Source organism: Ammospiza nelsoni, chromosome 19 (assembly GCF_027579445.1).
Source record: "Ammospiza nelsoni isolate bAmmNel1 chromosome 19, bAmmNel1.pri, whole genome shotgun sequence".
In the NCBI taxonomy this organism is placed as follows: domain Eukaryota; kingdom Metazoa; phylum Chordata; class Aves; order Passeriformes; family Passerellidae; genus Ammospiza; species Ammospiza nelsoni.
Window position 1 is genome coordinate 12497986 of NC_080651.1, and position 18683 is coordinate 12516668.

Sequence of the window (18683 nt, forward strand, 5' to 3'; positions counted from 1 at the left end):
ATTAGTCAAGGTCCAGCGGTATTTTGCTTGGGAAAAAATTCTGCCTGCTATATCTGCACCAGAACAGGCTTATTGGTGGAATTCTTTTCTGCAGATGTGGCAATTTTTGGGGGGGCTGTTTTTGGTCCTAATCTGGATTATTTCTTCTGGTTTTTGTGATAACTTTCACAGATAGGCAGGTAACTGGTAGTATTCTCCCAGTCTAAGTAGGTTTCTAGGAAAATGGAGTAGTAATAAAAAAGTAGGCATAGCAAGCTAAGGAAAGAAAAGACCTGTAGCCTTTTTTTTTTATTTCACTGTGATGGAACACCACTCAGCTGAGTAGGGAAATATTGTCCAGTTCAGACTGTAATTGAGTAGAATCTGGCTTATTTGGGGCTGAACACAAAAGTGAGGATAAATCAAGGAATTAACAAGACCAAGAGAACAGACTCTACTTTCCAAATCCCAGAGTGCCAGTGCTGGAAAGTTTATTGTAATGGAATTTCAAGCCAGGATTTCCAGGCTCAGGAGGTTTAGTTATTTTGGATGCATTTCAGATCAGCAGTGCCTGCTTGGCATGCTGTCTGCTCCTGTTGCAGCATTTAGTTTTGTGACAGGTTCTGTGTGAGAAACAAGAATGGCCCATATCAGCACACCTTGGCAGCTTTATTTCAGCTGTAGCATTTTCAAGGAGAAGTTCCACAGCTGTTATTCCTTGTAACCCTGGGCCGGTGTCTTTGCTTGAAATGGTTGAAAAAGACGTGCAAACTGAAGGCTCTTCCCCATAGAAAGGTGTCAGCTCAGCTGCTGTCGCTCCCAACGTGTGCAGAGTTACAAACACAGAGCCCTGGGGCAGCAATGCCATCAGCTGGCAGTTCAGCAGTTATAATTTACCACAGGGGATGGAATGGTTTTTTTGTGAGGGTTATCTTAGCAAGGCGCTCACTGGGGGACCCATCTGTTTCTGCTCATGTGCTTCCAAGGGTGACGTTTGCTAGCAGGGCCAAAAACCCCCCGGGAAACTGCATGTGAGCACAGTTCTCAGGCGTAACCCATTGTAACTACATTTCCTCCTGTCTGTGATCTGCAGAACTCATCTGATAGGGAGTTTCTTTCCCAGTACTTTGGGTGAGTAGACTCACTAAATCCTGCTTCCTCTGTTTCTGCACTAGGGTTCATCCAGCACTGAGTACTGTGGGAATGCGTAAAATCAGAGGGGTTTGGGAAAGCTGCAAAAGGCAGGCCTCAGAGACAGCAGAACTGTGATCAGAGCTGAGCAGCAGCCATGAGATTGGTCAGCAGAAAAACTATTTAAACTGTGGAAAAGCAAGAACAAATGGAACAATGGTCTGTGTATTAACACTTGCCTAGAATAACTCCCTAAGCTACAGAAAGTTTATCTAGCAAGATATTAGGAAGTTCTAGGCTTAATACTGGAGCTCTGTGCATTGTGTTTAAGGCTCACAAGCAGGTATTGTATTTGAAATAAGCAAGCATTGTTTAACCAAAGGTACCTGTGCTTACAGTGGTTGGATAGAGCTACTGTCAATGTGCTTTTGCTTTGTGTGATTGGGCAAAAAACTGATAAAGTGAGTTGTGACATTGAGTTCTCGGTCTGCTGCCTGGGATGTGAGCTGGTGGCATCTTCCCATTGCCGTAACCATGGAATGAGGCTGATGCTGGAAAATCAAACGGCTCAAGGCAGTTCCCAGCAGCCCTGCCCTGTTTGTGATTTGTGCACAGACCCCTGCCAGTGTCAAGTACTTGGCACAGAGCTATGGTGAGAGGCACTGTGAAACTCCTGATCTCCTGCCTTCCTGCTTCCTCCCCATTTCCCTGATCCCTGAAAGTGTTTAGCCATGACAGCACTTCTCTTCACTTTAGCCATGACAGCACTGCACTTCATGTCCTAACAAGTGTTGGTTGCACAGAGGTAGTGCTGAAACTGTTGATGGTGCTGTTATTAGATGACCCCTGACACCAACTAACTGAGAAACTGGACACCATGAATTTCCCATTTCTCCTGAAATCACTTTCTTTCAGAAACCGCTGCACAGTCTTCCACACAACGCATTACTTAAAGGCAGAGATGAGAATTCAGGGAGTGGGGTCTGACTTCCAGCTGAGGTAATTGTGCAAGGCTACTGCCAGGGAAGAAGCGAGGCAATCCTCACTGGATTGAAGGCTGCCTCACAGTGAGCAACCCCTGAACCTGGAGAGAACATCTGAGTGCTTGTTAGGCTGCTGAGAGTTGGGTCTGACAGCTGCTCCTTGTGTGCATAAAGACACAGAAAGCACACAGTCCTGAGGAAGGGAAAGTTGGATGTTAATTGGCTCCGAGTGACTTCTGGTGCCAGGAATGCTCAGTATGGGATGATGCTGGGGATGTAAATGGCAGGAGAGAATTAATTGCATATTGTGAGTGAGGAAGGACTATGGTGCTCAGAAATGAGTTTAGCTTGTTTTGTTGGTTTTCTGGTAATTTTTCTACTTTGGGTTAATTTTGTGGTAGTGATTACGCCTAAATGTTTTTCTAAGTCTGAAATTAGTACTGTGGTTATCTGTTGAAAAAGTTCTTAGTCTCTTATCAGGTTGTTTTTGTATGTATATATTTGTATATATTTATTTAAATTAAATAAATATAAGTAAAAAAATATGATACAGAAAATATATATCTATTATTATATTAGAAGGTATTCTCTCTAATATATATAATATCTATGAATAAAATAAATAAAAATATCCATATAAATATCATTAAATTTTGAAAAATAAATTTACTTCCTAAATTTTAAATCTGGTTCAAATAAAGGGGTGTCCTTGGTTTTTATTTGGTTAGAGGCAGGAGTTTTATTTTAAATAATATAAGTAATATAGAAATGTGGATCTTAAGATAGAAATATATAATAAATATATAAAGAGAAATTGCTAAAGTATGAATATAAATTTATATATAAATATATGTAAGTAATATGAAGAGTTGTAGTATAGAATATAAATAACATTATATGGGAATATAAATATAAAAATACGTAAATATAGTTTAAAAGAAAGGGAATGTTTTGGCTTTTATTTAAGTAGAGGCAGGGGTTTTATTTTGAATATTATAAGTGTTAGAGAAGTAAAAATCTTGACGCAGAAATATTTAATCAATGCACAAAAATATGTATAAAATATATAAATAACTACTCGCATCAGATGTAATATAGAATATAAATTTATTTATAACTTGACATTGGTAAAGATAAATGTATAAGTAAGCAATAGACATTAATATACATTATAAATACAAATAGGAATATAAAAATCAGACATAAGGATAAAACATATTTAAATATTTTTTAAAAGAAAGGGTTGGGGTCTTTTTTATTATTGGGTTAGAGGCAGGGTTTTTATTTTAAATAATATTAATGTAGATATTATTGTTATATATTTCTAAATATTGAGATATAAAATCAAGATATAAATATATATATATAAACACAAAATGTAAGTAAATATAAATAATAGGAAGAGATGTAATGGAGAATACAAATAAGAGTATACATTAGTATACATTTTAAATGTAAAAGTGAATATGAACCTGAAAAACAGAATTTTAAAAAATATTTAAATACAGTTGAGAAGACTGAGGTTCTTTTTGGCTTTAATGTGGGTAGAGGCAGGGGTTTTATTTTAAATAATGTAAGTGTTACAGATGTAAAAATCCTAACACAGAAAGATATAATAAATATATAAAGATATGAATAAAAGTATATAAAAATATAAGTAATAGGAACACATGTAACATAGAATATAAATTTATAAATAAATCGCTAAATATAAATGCAAAATCGATCATACATCAGTAAACATTTTAAATATAAATTTGAAAAATTTTTTTCTAAAAAATTTAAATACAGTTGAGATGAAAGGGGGTTTTATTTGCCATGTATGGGGTAGAGGCAGGGGTTTTATTTTGAGTACTGTGAGTGTTACAGAAGTAAAAATCCTAACAGAAATATATACTTACTATGTAAAAATATGTATAAACATATAAAAATAAATTTAAGTTTTAGGGATATATGCAATATGGAATAGAAATGTATTCATAAAAACAAATGTATAAATGGACAGTGTACATCAATATACATTGTAAATAGAAATGTGAATATTAATATGAAAAAAATATTTTTTTAAATATTTAATTTTTAATTTTTTAAGAAATTGTTGAGGTTTTGTTTTGTTTTATCCTATTAGATTAGAGGCAGAAGTGTTTTTTTCCTCTTCCCGGTTGTTTTGGGGCATTTATTTCAGAGCAGTTTTCGGCGGGGATCGCCCCTGTTCTTTTTTGCCGCCTTTGCTGCCCGCAGCCCCGAGGCGCGCTGCGCCCCCGGCTGGGTCGGGCGGCAGTGCTGCCGCCTTGTGGGCAGAGCGCGGTGCTGCAGCCCTGCACCGAGAGGCCGCCACCTTGGGAGTGGCGCGTCGCGGATGTCGCGGACTTTTAATTGACCTTCTCAACAGGGCGGCGAAAAGGGCGGGGAAGTGGAGGACCGGGGTGGATGTCACTGGACTGCCTGCATGGAATACCGACCCCGGCGCGGCCCCGGTGGTATTTTCTGTGACGTTTCAAGTGTACCCGACACATGCTGTGGTCTCAGCGGCGCCGCGGGCGGGCGTATTTCGGCGGGTTTGTGACAGGCATGTGGGTAAACGCCTCGCTGTGCCGGGGTCCTCTCACGGCCGCTTTCCCGCCCTGAGGGAGCCGAGCCGGGCCGAATTGTTCCGAAGAGCCGAAGAGCCGAGTGTGGCCGAAAACAGCCGAGATTAACCGAAGAGCCGAGTGTGGCTGAAAACAGCCGAGTTTCACCGAAGAGCCGAGTGTGGCCGAAAACAGCCGAGTTTCACCGAAGAGCCGAGTGTGGCCGAACACAGCCGACTTGAGACGAAGAGCCGAGTGTAGCCGAACACAGCCGACTTGAGACGAAGAGCCGATGATAGCCGAGTGTAACCGATAGCCGAGTGTAACCGACATTGGCCGCATTTAGACAAAGAGCCGAATATGACCGACTTTAGCCCAACCGGGCCGAGTTCAGCCGAAGAGCCGGAAAAGCCGAATTTAGACGAAAAGCCGAACCGAAACGATTTTAGACCTAAGCCGAACCAAGCCTAATTTAGCCGAGTTTATTTAAACAGAACCGAACGACGCCGCAGCGCTCTGCCTGCAGAGCGCCGGTGCAGACGGCAGGGGGCGGTGTATAAAGCGAGTATAAAATATCAACTGTATATAAGAAGGAATAAAAAGCTCTGTGTCATGTGCAGCAGTAGAAAATTTCAGGCTCCCAGGGAATAAATAGTTTTCTTTCAATCATTATAGTTTTGGGGGTTTTTTTTACTCCCAGGTAGCCTGAAAGTTACTACTGCTGCTTTTTGATTCTAAAGCTAGGAAGGAAAACCAAGATTACAAATACAAGAAAAAGAAAGGGAAAGGGAAGGGGGAAAAAAGGAAAAAAAAAAGGAAAGGAAAGGAAAGAAAGCAGGAGAGCAGAAGGGAAGGGAAGGGAAAGGGGTGAAAAACAGCGTTAAAAAAAGAAAAAGAGTTGGAGGGAAAAAGAGAGGGCATTCGGGAGGAGCGGTCCTGCCTCAGGTCCTTCCCCGCCCTGGGGCGAAGGACCCGTTTGATGCCCGGGAGGGACTGCAGCTCCCGGTGGCGGGGGACGGAGCCGTGGCTGTCAGCCCGAGACTCCAACTCCCGGCAGGCCCTGCTGCCGGCGCGGCGTGTGACGCAACAGCTATCGCGGCACATGAGTGGCTACCAGCCCGAGACTCCAACTCCCGGCAGGCCCTGCTGCCGGCGCGGCGTGTGACGCAACGGCCGACGCTGCCCGGCATTTTTCTCTAAATCGGCAGTAAATACAGCTGAGTAAAATTAGCTTGGTTTTCTTCCTTCTTTTTTAACTGAATTGTTTTTATTAAAAATCCTATTTGAATATGTAGAAAAAGTGGGGATGTCCCGTAATATATCCTAGCTTTTCTTGTTTATAGGGTGCTCAGAAAACATGCGTCCCTTAGAGTCCCTCAGAAAGGTTCTCAGTGCGATCTCTACCAAGGTATGTATTTACTAATAAGTGATCCCTTTAGATATTTGCCTGTGTACCTTTTCCTGTAATTGAGAGCTTGCGTTCTGTGGGTTTTATGATAAATCTGTAAAACATGTAAGAATGCTTTTGCAAGTCTGAATCGTTGAAGGCAGCAGTAAGTGGATTTAGAGCCTGTTCTTGACCAGACAACGGGAAAAAGTGTGACTTTGATGCTGAACTTGTTTTTTTCATTTTTCATTTGACTTGTCTGGAATGATTTAGGAATAGAGAGAACTAGAAAAAGAGAGAAATAGAATTGATTATTGAGCACTCCTCAAATGCTCACCACGATTCAGTGTAGAGCCAAAGTGAAGGGTGATGGAACAGAGCTCTGTGCTTTAGAAGGAAATAAATTTAAACCTGACCTCCGCACAGAGTCTCACTAACTTCTTTTGTTTTAAAATACAAAATATGATTAGGAAGTGTTGGAAGTTAGTGTTTTGGGAAAGAAACGGCAGTTCCACAGAACATTCCATTTAACAGAGGCTCTAGGAAGGATTCATGTTGTAACTGCTGTCACTGCAATCAGTTGGTGGTTCAGCCTTGAAATGTGCACTTGCCCTTCTATAAAGCACTGTTTTGTTTGCCTTTCAGTGCTATGAGTCTTGATAAATTGGAGAAGAGCCCAAGAGAAATTTTTCATCCCTTGATATAAAAGGTAGGAAGTGACTTTTTTTGGTTTGGTTCTTTTTCTTTATTATTTCCTGGAAATAATAGGTACTACTGGTTTGTTTCTTCCAGTAGCAGATGATAACAATAGCAGTAGTAATAGTAAAAATAATAATAGAAATAATAATAATAGCAATGTAATACTACCTAAACTGTCTTTATCCATTGAACTGGCCATTTCAAATCAAAACTTCTAAACACAAATCAAACCATCATCCTCGTAGAATCTTTCACAGCAGTGGGCTATAGATCCTGGTTTTGTTGACAGGATTTATTGGTTCTGGAAGAGCAAGAGGGAAGTACAAGCCTAACTACTTCTAGCTCACAGACCCATCCAGTGAATACTGCTTTGTGTTTTGGTGGGCTTGTGATGACTTTGAAATCAATTGCTCATTCCAGTAAAAAAAATTAATGTTTTTTTGAACCTGACAGCAGAAATAACTTTAGGCACCAACTTAATAATAACAGATCACCAATTTAAGTTCATAATTTTATGCTGTACTATCAAAGTTTAAAGGTAAATTTTTACTTATTAGGAGATGGTATAAAGTGTATGTTCCAATGTGTTGGATGTATGCAAAGGTACATACGTACCCGAAAGTCCTTAGAGGAAACAAATTTTTACGTCTGCTGTTTGATTGTTTATCATACAATATTTGGTTTTATTTCCCAGGGATCGGTGAATTTTAACTTTGGAGTCCTCTGTGCTAAGGATGCTCAGCCTACAGATGATGAAATGTTCAGTAATGGTGAGTTTTTCACCTTCTCTTTAATTGCTATGCTGATGTGAATAAGAAAAAAACAAAAGCAAGAGAAAAAAAAAAGGATGGTTTATTATTTTTTATGCTGTTATGTTTGTTTCCTCAGTATTTGCTGCAGCTCTGCGAACCCAAGCTTTGGGTTCCTTCTGTCCCACTGGGAGTTGCCCAGTTTGGTTGCATCTGGTGAAATTCACCCTGAGACCTTACAGAACTAGCTCAAACTACGTGAGAGCCATTTGCAGTTCTCTCCAGACACCTGGAGAATGGGTGATGTTTCTGAGGGTCTGGCAAGTATACTTCTATCAAAACTCAGTCTGTGAAATTTCTGGGGAAAACCCTTCTGTGTTCTGAAGGGTTCAAACTCTGGTGAGGATCCAGTTATCAGGTGCTCACCTGGATGGTTCCAACTCTTAAAGTGAACACTTGTACTCTTACCCTGTAGTTTACATCTATTGTATTTTTGTTATTTTGCAAGATTTTACGGCTTTGCAAAATATTGTCATTTCACTCTTTGGAACCTCTCAGATGGTTCTTTGGTGCAGCACCATCCCATGGGACACTTGGCTGCCGTCCTGAAGGGGTTGGTCGCTAGAATTGTAAATCCTGGAGAGTTTATAAGTCTTCTGTCCCCAGGGAGGTATCATGCTTTGTTTCCTTTTGTTCTGTTTGTTAGGCGCTGCTTCTCGTTGCAAGTATGAATTTCAAACTACCCTGTTCTTATTTTAACTGTTTTCCTGGTTCTCTCCCTACGGCAGGGAAAGACTCTTGTATCCTTGTCGTCGGGCTCGGTGCTGTCCAAGAAGATGCAGAGACTAAAAAAATCATAAGAAGCAAAATACGATTGCAGGGAAAAGAAGCTGGAGAGAACAGAAGGTGATATTGTTACCCTTACCCTGTATTAGAAACATCCGCTGTGCTTTGATGCTGGCAGCTGCCAGGGGCTTGTTAGCTCTTTGTAGGCAGGTGTAGGTGTTCACTTGTAGGTTTTTTCTCTGGACAAGTCAATTCAAACTTTGCTAAGCTTATATTTGCAAATTACTCTCTAGCACAGTCCAGCATGACATTTTTGAATGTTGTAAAAATACCATGTTACTTGGAAATTGCTAATGATGAGAAGCTTTAGGGAAAAATAAGATGTCAGGGTTGGGAGATGTGAGAAGAATTTTGAGGGGATGTTAGACTGAAATAAAGCACACTTGAAGCTGGACTGGCATGCTGGCAGATCCCCTATTAAACAGTAGTGCTGAGATTAGCCTGGGGGTTGCCCATTGTTTCTGTAGAAATAAATGTTTTCTGGTCTTCAGAAGTAAGCTGCTTTGAAAAGCTGGAAGGCACAGCATAGTGACAATCCGTGTGCTTCGCATTAAAAATAGATTTCAGAAGGGTCCTAGGCTTTTGTCTTTTCCTAGAAGTCGATGTAATCCTATTGAGGAGTTTTTAATTCTGTGTTGCCATGTCATCCATCAGAGCCCTGTCGTACTAATCGTCATACAGATGCAAAACAAAAAATCAGACCCTGTCCCAACCACTTAGAGCCCAGAACACGATTTCCTCAGGCTGCCATTTGTGTGCCATCGGTACTCACCACAGATGGGAGCTGGGGATTGTTGCACCCATTGGGAACAAACCGCTTCTCGTCACACAGAAATGGAATTGGGACGACGCCTCAGCCAGCCCCTCTCTCCTGAATCTGCAGCAGAGCAGTTCCAGTCCATGCGGGCACGTGTAATCCAGCTCCTGATGATCTGAGCACACGGAGCAGCGCTCAGCTGCTGTGGGGGGCTCAGGGAAGGCAGAGTGTGCATTGTCATCTTCCTGAACCTACAGACGCGAATCAAAGTGAGAAGCCACAGGGTGGAAATCAGTCGCATATATGCTAAATAAAACTTGCAGGTTTTTTTTAAGAATTGTTTTTGCTTGTTCTTTGTTGTGCTTCTGTGCTTAGAAAACCTCCCTTTAAAATCAGTTCAGTCCATCAGTTGAACCTTTGTTTGCAGACTCTCACTGAGCAGAATTTGTTGCAGACTCAGTGCACGCTGTGCAGGCCTCCCGGGAGTGTGAGGAGCTCATGTGTGCTACTTTTTGCTTTAGGACGCTCTGAGGTATTTATTCCTTTTGGGATACATGAGGAGTATTCCCAAGAGAGGTAGTTATAAGGTATGACATTGGGAAAAAGCCTGTGTGGTTGGAATGTTGTTGCTGTCAAAAGTTAATTTTTTCTTAGTCAGTAGTTAGCTTTTTGCTTTATTTTTGTGGTATCAATATTTTATTGTTTAAAAAATTCCTTCAAAATAACTTCAGTGGTCGCCCACCAGTACCTTGTTCAGATTTGCCTATTTGCTTGTAGCTGAAATGTTCACATCTTGTTTATCATTCTATTTAAGAAACTGCTGCCCAGCCAACTAATAACTGAATATCCATCTGTCTAGGACATGGGGAGAGGATTTAGGTAATGTCTTTATTTCCAGGAAAAAGTTCCAGTGTAGTTTCTAAATAGAGGAGAAGGGGGTGAAGACTCGGGGCTCTGATGCCGTTGGGGCACCCCAAGGTCCCCAGGAGAGGGGGCCCCACTGCGGTGCGGGAGCAGGTGTGTTCTCATCTAATATTGAACAAATTATAAATATAAATATGAAAATTATAAACATGAAAATATTTTTAAAATACTTAAATAAAGCGGGTTTTCTTTATTGGTCAATAGGCAGTGTTTTGATTGTAAAAATTATAAATACAAATAATATAAAGGTAGAAATCTAAGTTTAGAAATATATAATAAATACATACAGATAAATATAAAAATTAAAAATATCAGAAAAAATTAGTTGTAGCAGTAGATATTATACATAATTTAAATAATAATTTAAATCTATTTTAAAATTTTATATATATATCATTATTAATGTAATACATCCAAAGAAACGATAAATTAAAATATGAATGTATAATTGTACAAAGTATAAATAAAAAATATTTCAGTATCCTTTAAAAGAAGGGGCTTTTTTATTTATTTGGTTAGAGACGGGGTTTTTATTTGGAATAATGGAAGTATTATAGAAGTATAAAATGAAATATAGAAATATACAGTCAATATAGAAAGATATTTGTAAAAACACGAGCGAACGACGCCTCCTTCGGCCGAACCAAGGCGAGACCGGCGGAACCTGACGGCCTCGAGCGAACCGAGGCCAGGCTTACGAGGCTGCCTGAACGGAGCCGAGCTCAGCCGAACCAAGCCCGCTGCTCTCGTGCGCGCTAATTAGCGCGAGTGCGGTCACAGCCCAATGAGCTCCTGTGCCACGCCGCGCTCCCGATCGTGTCCCTGCGATGGCCGGGCCGCCCGCGGGACGCGGCAGCAGGAGAGCCCCGAGCCGGGCGAGTTTAACGTGAGGCGGCGCCGCTTGCCCGCCGTCAGGGAGCCGAGCCGAGGCGAGCTCAGCCGAACGCGGAGAGAGCGGCTCAGAGTTGGGCCGAAGCGAGCCGAGGCGCGCCGAGCGCAGAGAGCGGCTCCGAGTTGGGCCGAAGCGAGCCGAGGCGCGCCGAGCGCAGAGAGCGGCTCCGAGTTGGGCCGAAGCGAGCCGAGGCGCAGAGAGCGCAGAGAGCGGCTCCGAGTTGGGCCGAAGCGAGCCGAGCCGCGCCGAGCGCACAGAGAGGCTCCGAGTTCGGCCGAAGCGAGCCGAGGCTCGCCGAGCGCAGAGAGCGGCTCCGAGTTCGGCCGAAGCGAGCCGAGCCGCGCCGAGCGCACTGATCGGCTCCCAGTTCGGCCGAAGCGAGCCGAGGCGCTCCGAGCGCAGAGAGCGGCTCCGAGTTCGGCCGAAGCGAGCCGAGGCGCGCCGAGCGCAGAGAGCGGCTCCGAGTTCGGCCGAAGCGAGCCGAGCGCAGAGAGCGCAGAGAGCAGCTCCGAGTTCGGCCGAAGAGAGCCGAGGCGCGCCGAGCGCAGAGAGCGGCTCCGAGTTCGGCCGAAGCGAGCCGAGCCGCGCCGGGCGCACAGAGAGGCTCCGAGTTCGGCCGAAGCGAGCCGAGGCGCGCCGAGCGCAGAGAGCGGCTCCGAGTTCGGCCGAAGCGAGCCGAGCCGCGCCGAGCGCACAGAGAGGCTCCGAGTTCGGCCGAAGCGAGCCGAGGCGCGCCGAGCGCAGAGAGCGGCTCCGAGTTGGGCCGAAGCGAGCCGAGCCGCGCCGGGCGCACAGAGAGGCTCCGAGTTCGGCCGAAGCGAGCCGAGGCGCGCCGAGCGCAGAGAGCGGCTCCGAGTTCGGCCGAAGCGAGCCGAGCGCAGAGAGCGCAGAGAGCGGCTCCGAGTTCGGCCGAAGCGAGCCGAGGCGCGCCGAGCGCACTGATCGGCTCCGAGTTCGGCCGAAGCGAGCCGGGCCGCACAGAGAGCGGCTCCGAGTTCGGCCGAAGCGAGCCGAGCCGCGCCGAGCGCAGAGAGCAGCTCCGAGTTCGGCCGAAGAGAGCCGAGGCGCGCCGAGCGCAGAGAGCGGCTCCGAGTTGGGCCGAAGCGAGCCGAGCCGCGCCGAGCGCACAGAGAGGCTCCGAGTTCGGCCGAAGCGAGCCGAGGCGCGCCGAGCGCAGAGAGCGGCTCCGAGTTGGGCCGAAGCGAGCCGAGCGCAGAGAGCGCAGAGAGCGGCTCCGAGTTCGGCCGAAGCGAGCCGAGGCGCGCCGAGCGCAGAGAGCGGCTCCGAGTTGGGCCGAAGCGAGCCGGGCCGCGCAGAGAGCGGCTCCGAGTTCGGCCGAAGCGAGCCGAGGCGCGCCGAGCGCAGAGAGCGGCTCCGAGTTGGGCCGAAGCGAGCCGAGCCGCGCCGAGCGCAGAGATCGGCTCCGAGTTCGGCCGAAGCGAGCCGAGCCGCGCCGGGCGCACTGATCGGCTCCGAGTTCGGCCGAAGCGAGCCGAGGCGCGCTGAGCGCAGAGAGCGGCTCCGAGTTCGGCCGAAGCGAGCCAAGCCGCGCCGAAGGGTCGAGTTCAGCCGAATGCAGATGACAATGGCCGAGTTTAGCCGATTACAGCCGCATTTAGCCGAGCAGCTGTGAGCCTTGCACGCTTGAGGTGAGCGTGCATCGTTGCCGGCCTGGGATTGAGTGAAATGCACTAAGGAAACCAGCTCTGGGGAGGGAGGCAGGGAAATCCTCTCTTAACGTTTACCAATTCGTCCGTCAAACTCATCACGGCAGGACAGAGTGAAGACTGAAAGTGTAAGAAGATGTGGAGGGAAATAGAGAATCTGGCAGGAGCATCGAACGCACAAGTGCAAGAATTTTGCTTTTTGCTTGGATGTAAACTCAGAAGTTGTAAGGAATTTGGGAAGGAGAAGGGACATTTCAGAAGGAGAAGAAGTTGTTGTTGGAGTCCTGGCAAAAGCTTTAAAAAAAAAAAAAAAGTGGTTTCTTTTTTCTTCACTATTATATTCTTTGGTGGTATATGGTGTGCTGTTTTATTTCTTGGTGTTGTTAGCTCTGTGTAAATTGTTTTTTGAGTCAAGCTAACTTTGCATGGGTTGTTTTGTATTTGAGGTAGGATCAATTTCAAGAGGTTTCTTTCACAGACTTCTGATAGGTATTACTGGGATTTTGGTTTTGTTTACTGTATGCATAAACATAGAGATTTGGTAGGGCCAGCTGGGCTGCTGGAGTTTTGGGTGTGAATTTATTAGATGGCTTTTGTTAAACACAGAATAATTATGTAAGGTAACAGCAAATTACCCAATTACCCAATTGATCTAGCTATGTAACCTTACCACAAAGTTTTATATCTTGCCAGTTTTCTGTTCTTCTGCTCCAAGTAGTTGTTGCAAAAAAAGAAAGCACTGTTCCTTTTCTGAAAAGTTTTCTTCTATAACAAGCCCTTTACTGCCCTTGAATGTGAGTCAGAGGAGCCAAACAGCTGCAGCTGCTCTGAGGGGTTGGTGGGATTTGCCCCCTCCCTTTTCCTGGATGGCGTGGGAACGAGAGGCGGGCACAATCAGGGGTATATTAACCCCAGCCGTGGCTGAGGGGCTTCATTCCCTCTCTGGGATGTGCTGGGTTAAGAGCTCTCCTCATTTCAGTGAAGAGGCTTTTTCAGCCCGTCTCAGCATCTTTTCAGCAGGTGTTTCTGGGCATCTAAAGCACAGAGGCTTGGAAGATTCTGTGAAGAAAACAGCGTGGAATACAGGGAGTATTTAGGTTTGTGATTTTGGGTTTTGTGTTTAGGAGTGGTAAGGTGCTTTTGTAATTTTTAGTTTTGCTCTGGTTGTTTTTTTGGTTGGATTTCTTTTGGTGGAATTTTTGGTTTTTTTGGTTTTCATTTTGGGGTTTTTAGTTGGTTTTTGTGGGGGTTTTGGATTTTTTGATGTTTTCTGTGGTTTTTTTGTTTCTGTGGGGAGTTAGGTGTTTTAGGATTTATTGTTTTTGTGGGGTTTTGTTTGTTTCTTTTTTTTTTTTTCTTTGTTTGTTTTTGGGATTGGTTTTGGTTTTGGGTTTTTTTTTGTTTTTTTTTTTTTTTTTAATTGATGAGTGCAACTCCCTGAAATTCCAAGCTGTGTCAAGCACAACATTTTTTTCAGCAGATTGATCATGTCACAAGAGGGATCTGCCCAGTGTCCAAGATGATGTTTGAGATTGAGGCTTCAGGTGGGTTGAGGATTGTGATTGGGAGAGGGAGGGTGAGCAGTTAGGAGTTCTTGGGAGGGGGTTTGCAGGCAGCAGGGTGAGAAAGGGTCTTTATTTCTTTATTTGTTTATTTGAGGCCTCCCCCACACAAGGCTTCTCAGAAGCCTAGCAGAGGCATTCCCATGTCTTAGAGCACACAAGGTCATCCACTGCACTCAGAGGAATGCCATTTAACTTTGCCTTTCTCTAACCCAGGTGCCACTCCTAATAAAGGCCACAGCCTTGGAATCAGGATGAAGCTGGAGCGTGAAGGAGCCAGGCACACTCAGGAGTGGGCAAGTAGCTGCCTTGGTGGGATTTGGCCCACATAACTCTGGACTCATACTTTGGTTTTGGTTTTCTTTATTGTAGCTGACCGAGAGGCTAACAGGCCATCACGAGGCCCTCCAAGGCAGACTCATTTCAGGTGGAACGTGGATCCACATCACCAATCAACCAAAAGATAAGTCAGGGGCCTTGGCCTGGAGATGAGAGAATAGTGGGTTGGGAGTTCTTGGGGCAGATTTGAAAATTGGCAGCAGGAAAAGCAATCTTCTCCAAGGGCTTCTTAGAACAGCTAAAGGGAGAGGCTCTACTTTTGATGGCAGCTTTCAGGTGGGCAGTGCAGAACAGCTCTGGTCTGTGTTGTGTTGTCCAGTGTTCTGTGTTCCCTAGTGTGTCTTTGCGGGTCCCTTTTGCCTTCTCCCCTCGAGACCCTCACCACAAGCATGATGTGTCGTGTTCCATGTCCCCCCTGTTTGCCACGTTCTGTGTCACGGGTGTGTGCACGCATTTGTGCCAGAGCTGTTCTGCCCTGCTGCATGGCGTGCTGCAGTAGGAGAAACCGTGGGGCGTTGGAATTGGTAATGTTGGCTGTACTTGGGCTCTAGATGCTATTCCTAGATTGACATAAGGTGTTTGCAGCTTGTGAGTTATCCTGGTGGTGTTTGACATATGTTCTAACTTTCTTTCAGGTGCAGGTGCATTCCATGTGTGGCAGAGGGTCAGGGTTAGGAGGTGGCAGGGCCTTCTTAGGAGCGCGGTGAGTAGCTGAGTGGTGGGGTTTTGGCCGATGCGGTGCCAAGATCAGGGACTGATGTTTGGTTCTCTTTAATACAGCTGTCTGAGAGACCCCAGCCCCGGTGCCAGCAGGACCTTCCCATCTGACGAGGTGGCCTTTCTTTGCACCTGACAGGGACCAGCATCTCCAGATGTCTGAGAGATAAGTAGAAGGCTGTGACCCACAGAGGGGATGAAAGCAGGGTGCTGGTTTGGGAATTCCTGGGAGGGGGTTTTGAGTCCAGTTTTGGGGGGGTGCTGTGGTGTGTTCATGAAGTGGCCCCTTAGGCCCCATAAAAGCCAAGTCTCACTTTTGATTGCAGTGCTGAGGTGTGCAGCAGGGCAGAGCAGTCCCGGTGTGTCTCGTGTCACTTGTCTATTGTGCATTATGTGTTGTTTGTGTATGCCATATCTTCCACTTTGAGGGTCCTGTCAGAAACCCTGGCATCATTGGTAGCATCTGTGATCTCTGCACTCCTTGGCCTGGTGCCCAGGCCACAGAACTTTTGACTCGGGAGCTCAGACAGGCATCAGACTCTCTTCTCTCTTTGGAAGCATCCAGTCAGACGTCTTTTCAGGTCTTGTTCTGAGCTGTATGGACAGCTATGCCCCAGCTGGATCCATTATGGTGGTTTAGGACTTGTAATATTACGAGGTTAGGTAGAGGATTTTAACTGTAGGATTCCTAGGCATCCGTCTTTGCTGTTCTTGGAATAAATCATTCAGTTATCATCTCCGTCCCCCAGGGTTCTCTGAGACTCATCAGCTCACCATCGGTCTCAGCTCGGTCATCTCCTTTTGCATTCTCTCAGTCCTTGCAGTTGTTTTCCTTGCCAAGAGATTTCTGTTGCTGTTGTCTGTCCTGTCCTGTGTCACGGCTCTCAGCACACATTTGTGCCGGAGCTGCTCTGCCCTGCTGCACAGCCTGGTGCAATAGGAGAAGTCTTGGAGACTTGGAATTTGTAATGTGGGGTGTAGTTGGACTCTAGATGGGATTTGTAGATGGGCACATCATATCTGGAGCTCATCAGTTATCCTGCATCAGTTTGACTCTTGTCCTAACTTTTTTTTCAGATTCAGATGGATTAAATGTGTGCCAGAGGGCCCCATGCCAGGTGTGGGGATTCTCCCAAGTAGGTGAGGCCCCATTTGCCTCTGCAGCAGACTCTGTTACACCTCTCAACTGACTCTGTTACACTGCTGTTCTTTGTCTTTCTTGTAGGAAGTAAATCTGGATGCCAGCAGTCAATGTGAGCAGCAGAGAGAAGTGGTTGTTATTGCTCGGCTCTCAAGCACAACAATTTTTCAGCAGATTCGTCGTGTCACAAGAGGGATCCGCCGAGTGTCAAGGATGATGTTTGAGATTGAGGCTTCAGGTGAGTTGAGGATGGTGACTGGGAGAGGGAGGGTGATCAGGTATCCAGTGTAGGAGTTCTTGGGAGGGGGTGTGCAGGCAGCAGGGTGAGAAAAGGGTGTTTATTTGAGGGCCCCCCCACACAAGGCTGTTCAGAAGCCTAGCAGAGGCATTCCCATGTGTTAGAGCACACAAGGTCATCCACTGCACTCAGAGGAATGCCATTTAACTTTGCCTTTCTCTAACCCAGGTGCCACTCCTAAAAAAGGCCACAGCCTTGGAATCAGGATGAAGCTGGAGCCTGAAGGAGCCAGGCACACTCAGGAGAGGGCAAGTAGCTGCCTTGGTGGGATTTGGCCCACATAACTCTGGACTCATACTTTGGTTTTGGTTTTCTTTATTGCAGCTGACCGAGAGGCTCACAGGCCATCACAGAGCCCTCCAAGGCAGACTCATTTCAGGTGCAGCGTGGATTCCCCTCACCGATCATCCAAAAGATAAGTCGGGGGCCGCGGTCTGGAGATGGCGGAGTAGCAGGTTGGGAGTTCTTGGGACAGATTCAAAAATGAGCAGAGAGGAAAGTAATCTTCTCCAAGGGCCTCTTAGGACAGCTAAAGGGAGAGGCTCTACTTCTGATGGCAGCTTTCAGGCGGGCAGTGCAGAACAGCTCTGGTCTGTGTCGTGTTGTCCGGTGTGCCGTGCTCCCTGGTGTGTCTTTGGGGTCCCTTTTGCCTTCTCCCCTCGAGACCCTCACCACAAGCATGATGTGTCGTGTTTCATGTCCCCCCTGTTTGTCACGTTCTGTGTCACGGGTGTGTGCACGCATTTTTTGCCGGAGCTGTTCTGCCCTGCCGCATGGCCTGCTGCAATAGGACAAGCCTTGGGGAGTTGAAATTTGTAATGTGGGCTGTACTTGGGCTCTAGATGTTGTTCCTAGATTGACATATGGTGTTTGCAGCTTGTGAGTTATCCTGGTGGTGTTTGACATATGTTCTAACTTTCTTTCAGGTGCAGATGCATTGCATCCATGGCAGGGGGTCAGGGTTAGGAGGTGCCGGGCCTTCTTAGGAGCGCGGTGAGTAGCAGAGTGGTGGGGTTTTGGCCGATGCGGTGCCAAGATCAGGGACTGATGTTTGGTTCTCTTTAATACAGCTGTCTGAGAGACCCCAGCCCCGGTGCCAGCAGGACCTTCCCATCTGACGAGGTGGCCTTTCTTTGCACCTGACAGGGACCAGCATCTCCAGATGTCTGAGAGATAAGTAGAGGGCTGTGACCCACAGTGGGGATCAAGGCATGGTGCTGGTTTGGGGATTACTGGGAGGGGTTTTTGAGTCCAGTTTGGAGCGGGGGTGTTCATTAAACGGCTCGTTAGGCCCCATGAAAGCCAAGTCTCACTTTTGATCACAGTGCTGAGGTGTGCAGGGCAGAGCAGTCCCGGTGTGCATCGTGTCACTTGTCTGTTGTGCATTGTGTGTTGTTTGTGTATCTCCTGTCTTTTAGCTTAGGCCTTTGAGGGCCCTATCAGTACCCCTGGCATCATTGTTAGCATCTGTGATCTCTGCATTCCCTGGTTTGGCACCCGGGCCACAGAGCTTTTGACTCGGGAGCTCAGACAGGCATCAGACTCTCTTCTCTCTTTGGAAGCATCCAGTCAGATGTCTTTTCAGGTCTTGTTCTGAGCTGTATGGACAGCTGTGCCCCAGCTGGATCCATTATGGTGGTTTAGGACTTGTAATATTACGAGGTTAGGTAGAGGATTTTGACTGTAGGATTCCTAGGCATCCGTCTTTGCTGTTCTTGGAATAAATCATTCAGTTAGCATCTTCTTCCTCCAGGGTTCTCTGAGACTCATCAGCTCACCATCGGTCTCAGCTCGGTCATCTCCTTTTGCATTCTCTCAGTCTTTGCAGCCATTTTCCTTGCCACGAGATTTCTGTCTGTGTCTTGTGCCCATTGTTTGTCACGTCCTGTCCTGTGTCACGAGTGTCTGCACACATTTGGGATGGGGCTGCTCTGCCGTGCTGCACAGCCTGGTGCGATAGGAGAAGTCTTGGAGACTTGGAATGTGTAATGTGGGGTGTAGTTGGACACTAGATGCGATCTGTGGATGGGCACAGGATATCT

At 46.1% G+C, this 18683-nt stretch overlaps 2 long non-coding RNA genes across 2 annotated transcripts; both read left to right on the forward strand.

The window, feature by feature from the left end:
• The first annotated feature begins 5857 nt into the window (after positions 1-5857).
• Positions 5858-7822, forward strand: LOC132081851 (uncharacterized). The gene is made up of 4 exons (XR_009419748.1): positions 5858-6071; positions 6696-6759; positions 7444-7519; positions 7638-7822. It is a non-coding gene; the product is annotated as an uncharacterized LOC132081851 (long non-coding RNA).
• A 495-nt stretch (positions 7823-8317) lies between these two features.
• Positions 8318-9438, forward strand: LOC132081852 (uncharacterized). The gene is made up of 2 exons (XR_009419749.1): positions 8318-8404; positions 8999-9438. It is a non-coding gene; the product is annotated as an uncharacterized LOC132081852 (long non-coding RNA).
• Positions 9439-18683: the final 9245 nt, after the last annotated feature.